Consider the following 6,444-nt stretch of genomic DNA (forward strand, 5'->3'; position numbering starts at 1 on the left):
AATGGAAAGGAAGGAAAAGTTGCTAAATACTTGAACGGGAAATAAATCTATAGGTCTTAATGGCTGATTGGAGGGAAAAACTGGTTTAGAGGCAATGACGTGGGTTGTAATTACACTGTGTTAGAGGAGAGTGGGAAATTAGGTAACGATGGCCAGAAAATGCTAACCAGAAGTCCAGAGAAGTCAGATTGAAGATAGAGATGTAGGAGATGTCTGCAAATACAGATGAAGGGGCTCAGAGGAAACTCGGGCTGAGAGGAGAACCTGGTGGATTGCCTGTGACTGCAGAGCAGGATGGGGAAGAGAGCCAGTGTTACAGATAGCACTGCAGAGAGAATCAGAACACTGAAACACCTTGCCCAAGGTGGGGAGTTTCAGGAAGCAGTGAAGGGGTCAATACAAGGAAAAATAAAAGGGCCACAGGCAACAATAGTAGCGATAATGCATTGTCTCTAGTCCCCACACAAACTATTACGTAGGTGACTATCCCCATTTTACAGAAAAGGGTAATAACCCAGACAGTGACTCCAAAGTTGCAGCCTGTAACTACTGAACTATACTACTACAGCACTGGGGGGTGAGGGATGAGGTGGAAAGGGGGTGCTGGGAGATCAGAGTGCTGACAATAGTTCTATCACTGAATTAGCTATATGTCATGAGAAGTAACTTTACCTTTCTAGGCTTAATTTCCTTCTCTGCAAATTGGAGGGATTGGTCTAGATAATCTCTGGCCCTATGTAACATGAGTCTTTGATTAAAATGGAACAGAAGACACAACAGAGGCAATGAATTAAAATTTTAGCAATAGGTGAACAGGGAGAACTGGCCAAGAAGATCCAAATGTTGAATGTTTTATACAGTGAACTTTCAAGCAATAAATCCCCTCTCGTATACATAAAATCTACCATTGCAAAGTTAGACTTTTTATCTATGTATTTACGTTAGGTATATCAAGAATTAAAATTTTTCATACCTGGAAATTTACAAATGCTGCTCTAAAACCCTGCTACGTCAACTGAGAAGAGTAAAAATGGGAAGGTTCCAAGTCAAACACAGCGTGTGTGAAGGAAGGATTGTCCTGTAGAGAGAAAATAACTATTTATAATGTATTTTTGTAATAAAAGACAAAAACATCTGCTAAGGTACATAATAAATATTTATTTAAATAAATTACATGCGAGCATTTATCATGTATCATTTTTTAGCATGTAAAACCAGATAATCTCACACAGATTATTAGTGAGTGGAAATGTATAAATAAAGAAATAACTTATTACCTGAACCTTAGTATTTAAATCTGCAAAAGGAGGCTTCCAATATTAAAAATATATTATGGTAACTTGAAAGCAAACATACTTTTTAACTATGATAATAAAATAAACTTCTTAAGACAACAGCTAGTCCAAGACAGGCGAGCAAATGAGATACCAAGACAGCAACATATGTCCTATTACCCTTTTCCTGCAAGTAGCATCCATATAGTTTGCAAAAGAAACAAACACAATAGCATTCAAGACTCAGCTTGAAAAAGTCAACGTTACTTAAAAACTGTAAGGTTAAGAGAGAAGTGGGGAAAGACTCCTACTACATATGTTCAGAAAGCCCCACTGCAGTCACCCAAATCTTTCATAACTCCTAATCTGACTTGCCAGATGACACCAGAGTATACCACAATTGTTTTTAGAGTTAAAGTGTGTTTTTCTAAAAATATTTTTTTATTGGTTTCAGAGAGGAAGGGAGAGGGAGAAAGAAATAGAAACATCCATGATGAGGGACCAGCATTGATCGGCTGCCTCCTGCACGCCCCCTTCTGGGGATCGAGCCTGCAACAGGAGCATATGCCCTTGACCAGAATCGAACCCAGGGACCCTTCCGTCTGCAGGCCAACACTCTATCCTATCCACTGAGCCTAACCGGCTAGGGCAGCCGTGGGCAAACTACGGCCCGCGGGCCAGATCCGGCCCATTTGAAATGAATAAAACTATTGAAAAAAAAGACCGTACCCTTTTATGTAATGATGTTTACTTTGAATTTATATTCGTTCACACAAACACTCCATCCATGCTTTTGTTCCGGCCCTCCGGTCCAGTTTAAGAACCCACTGTGGCCCTCGAGTCAAAAAGTTTGCCCATCCCTGGGCTAGGGCATATACCACAATTTATAACAGCAGCTGCAACAAGTCTTGCTATAGAAAACTTCAGTTCCTACTATATTCCAAACCTTTTTAATTACCAACAACAACAAAATCTATCCCACTATTTTCATTGACCATTAATTTTGTTAATATAGAGTGTTAAGGCTTATGGCCACAGGCAGTGGGAAAATGGATTTTATGCTTTTTAAATTAATCAATTAAGCTAAGAATTACCACCAAAATAATTTTGACTGCCTGGTGGGATGGCTCAGTGGTTGAGCATCAACCTATGAACCAGGAGGTCAGGGCACATGCCTGGGTTGTGGGCTCGATCCCCAGTAGGGGGCATGCTGGAGGCAGCCTAGCAATGATTCTCTCTCATCACTGATGTTTCTATCACGCTCTCTCTCTCTCTCTGCCTTCCTCTCTGAAATCAATAAAAATATATTAAAAAAAAAAAAGAGGTCGCCGGTTCACTTCGAAATCCAGCATGTGCCCAGGTTGTGAGCTCAATCCCAGTGGGGGTGTGCAGGAGGTAGCTGATCCATAATGTTTCTCTCTCATTGCTGTTGCTATCTCTCTAACCCTCTCCTTTCCACTCTCTTTAAAAATCAATAAAAACACATTTAAAAAAAAGAAAAAAACATATGCATCAACTACCCACTCTTGAGGAGGTCTGAATTCTGGCAACTCAAATCATTCAAAACACTGCTGACCTAGAGGTTTATAAAAAAATTCTTGATACATCAAACTAAAAAGTTTTTGGCACAGCAAAGGAAACCATCAACAAAATGAAAAGGTAACCCACTGAATGGGAGAACATATCTGCCAATGACACATATGATAAGGGATTAATACCCAAAATTTATAAAGAACTTAAAAATTCAACACCAGAAAATCAAACAAACCAATTAAAAATGGGCAAAGGACCAGAATAGACATTTCTGCAAAGAAAACATACAGATGGCCAATAGGTACATGAAAAGATGCTCAACATCACTAATCACCAGGGAAATACAAATTCAAACCACAAGGAGGTATCACCTCACACCTTTCAGAATGGCTTTCATCAATAAACGAACAAGTGTTGGCAAGGGTGTGGGGAAAAGGGAACCCTCGTGTACTGTTGGAGAGGATGCAGATTGGTGCAGCCACTGTGGAAAGCCATATGGAGTAACCTCAGAAAATTAAAAATGGAGTCTGGCCGGTGTGGCTCAGTGCTTGGGGGTCTACCTATAAACCAGGATTCCTGGACAGGGCACATGCCTGGGTTGTAGGCTCAATCCCCAGTAGGGGGGCATATAGGAGGCAACCGATCAATTATTCTCCCTCATCATTGATGTTTCTATCTCTCTCTTCCTCTCCCTTCCTCTTTAAAATCAATTTAAAAAAATGTTTTAAGTGGGGGGAAAAAAGCCTGCCTGGACTGTGTGGATCAATGGTTGAGTGCCAACCCATGAACCAGGAGGTCAGGGTTTAATTCCTGGTCAGGACACATTCCCAGGTGTGGGCTTGATCTCCAGTAGGGGTCATGCAGGAGGCAGCTGATCAATGATTCTATCTCATCACTGATGCTTCTCTCCCTCCTTTCCTCTGAAATAATAAAAAAAACACACAAAAAAAACAACCTGGTGGTAATCCAATCCCTGACATACCTTTTCCTACCTCCTTAATTTCAAATGCATAAAAGAAGCTGCAAAACTGTTATTCTTTGGAGCATCTGAGATCTTGCCCCCTGGCATATGTCATGTTTGGCTCAAAAAACTCATGAAAATTCTCTAAAAACTAAAATTACTGCCCAGTCAGTGTTGCTCAGTGGTTGAATCGACCTATGAACCAGGAGGTCACAGTTCCATTCCTCGTCAGGGCATATGCCTAGATTGCGAGCTCAACCTTTAGTGTGGGGTGAGCATCATTGACGTTTCTCTCTCTCTCTCCCTTTCTCTTTGAAATTAAAAAAAAAAAAGTATTTATAAATAAACTAGAGGCCCAGTGCACAAAATACATGCACAGATGGAGTCCTTAGACCTGGTCAGCGATTGAAACCCGAGCATCTGGCATGGAAGGGCAGATCCCAGTTGACCTCTGGGCCCTGGGCAGCACCTAGGCCCCTGGACCCTGCGCGACCCCTCCGCCTGAGTCACAGAACCTGAGTCCCCAAGCAGGGATGCAGTGAGCGCAGCCAGGCACCACGGGCCAGGACGGAGGTTGGAGCTCATGCAGGAGGCAACCAATCAATGTGTTTCTCTCACATTAATGTTTCTCTCTGTCTTTCCCTCTCTTCCACTCTCCCTAAAAAAATCAGTGGAAAAATATCCTCAGGTGAGGGTTAACAAAAATAAAAATAAAAACAAAAATACCCTCATATACACAGACAACAGTATGGTGATCACCAGAGGGAAAGGGGAGTAGGGGGGCAGAAGAGGGTATAGGAGGATAAATGGTGTTGCAAGCTTGACTTGGGATGGTGAACACACAATACAAAGTACAGTAAAGAATAGAAGTGGCGCTGAAACCGGTTTGGCTCAGTGGATAGAGCGTCGGCCTGCGGACTGAAAGGTCCCAGGTTCAATTCCGGTCAAGGGCATGTACCTGGGTTGCGGGCACATGCCCAGTAGGAGATGTGCAGGAGGCAGCTGATCGATGTTCCTCTCTCATCGATGTTTCTAACTCTCTATCTCTCTCCCTTCTTCTCTGTAAAAAATCAATAAAATATATTTTTTAAAAAAAAGAATAGAAGTGGCTATGAAAAGGATTTTAAGAAATACCTGTCAGGATCAAACTGAAGCATAAGCTAGGATTTTGTCGTTGGGGAGACGAAATAAATAATTTTTAAGAACTCCTTGCCGCACTAAAAACTCATCTATCTCCTAGCCCAGCCGTGGGCAAACTACGGCCCGCGGCCCGTTTGAAATGTATAAAACTATTGAAAAAAAAGACCGTACCCTTTTATGTAATGATGTTTACTTTGAATTTATATTCGTTCACACAAACACTCCATCCATGCTTTTGTTCCGGCCCTCCGGTCCAGTTTAAGAACCCATTGTGGCCCTTGAGTCAAAAAGTTTGCCCACCCCTGTCCTAGCCCCAGTGAGCTCAGAGGGCACTCAGCAAAGGGTATTTGCTTTGATCAGTTAGCTTCACTAGTTCTACAACAGTACTTAAGAACACACTAACTAGTACTGCGTAGTGTACTGGGTCTTTACAGTAACAAGCAGAAGTTAATTGTGATTTTTTAGGGCAGTGGTTCTCAACCTTCTCTCCCTTTAAATACAGTTCCTCATGTTGTGACCCAACCATAAAATTATTTTCGTTGCTACTTCATAACTGCAATGTTGCTACTGTTATGAATCGTAATGTAAATATCTGATATGCAGGATGGTCTTAGGCGACCCCTGTGAAAGGGTCATTCGACCGCCAAAGGGGTCTCGACCCACAGGTTGAGAACCGCTGGGTTAGTGGAACTGATTTCTAGAGCCTAATCTGTGCCCTAAACAGTTTTACCCTGTAATGAAATAGCATTTTTAGGGGCAACTACCAAGTTCCACCCTAGAAGATATTAGTTAGACTAGATCTGTATGTTAATCCTTTCTAACTTCTTTCTGGAAAATTAAAAAGTACATTTCCCAGACTCCTTTAAGTTTCCCCAGGTGAAATGGGGTCCCTCTCTCAGAGACTCTGCTGTGAGATTTGGAAGGCAGAAATGAGGCGGAAACATCTTTCTGCTGTTTGGGCTGGAAATGCTGGCAAGCAGGTTTGTGGAAACGCTGGGCTCCTCGTCAGCAGAAACCAGCCCAGGGCTTCGTGGGTGTCAAGAGACAAGTTGGGTGGAGACAGCCGTCCGTCTCTAGTTGGTGGATGCTGAGGGGCAGTTTCAGGGTAGCCATTTCTTGACCCCTGAATTGAGCGAGCAATGCCATCTGGAACTCAGCAATGCCCTGGAGGGCCTGTTTGACAGTCTGTTTCTGGGAGTAACTTCTGAAGGCCCAACCTGGAGCCCACTCCTTCCTGCCCTTCCGATGATTTTGTAAGCACTCGGTTCCCTTTAGTAAACAAATCAAAACACTAAAGTGGTTTCTCTTTTCTGAAATTGGGCCCAGATGACATATTATTATATCATTTGCCTCAAAACTTGAGCAGGGCCGAAACCGGTTTGGCTCAGTGGATAGAGCGTCGGCCTGCGGACTGGGGGGTTCCAGGTTCGATTCCGGTCAAGGGCATGTACCTGGGTTGCGGGCACATCCCCAGTAGGAGATGTGCAGGAGGCAGCTGATCGATGTTTCTCTCTCATCGATGTTTCCAACTCTCTA

The 6,444-nt window shown here is 42.8% G+C and overlaps 1 protein-coding gene across 1 annotated transcript in view; it reads right to left on the reverse strand.

Annotated features, from left to right (window-relative positions):
• The window catches only part of ZBTB8A (zinc finger and BTB domain containing 8A), a 10,035-nt gene extending 8,923 nt beyond the window's left edge, over positions 1-1,112 (reverse strand). The window contains exon 1 of the mRNA XM_015572829.1: positions 974-1,112. The gene's annotated coding sequence lies outside the window, so the exon portion shown is untranslated. The remainder of the gene's footprint in view (positions 1-973) is intronic.
• Positions 1,113-6,444: the final 5,332 nt, after the last annotated feature.

The sequence above is a fragment of the Myotis davidii genome, unplaced genomic scaffold (genome assembly GCF_000327345.1).
Source record: "Myotis davidii unplaced genomic scaffold, ASM32734v1 scaffold88, whole genome shotgun sequence".
Lineage (NCBI taxonomy): Eukaryota > Metazoa > Chordata > Mammalia > Chiroptera > Vespertilionidae > Myotis > Myotis davidii.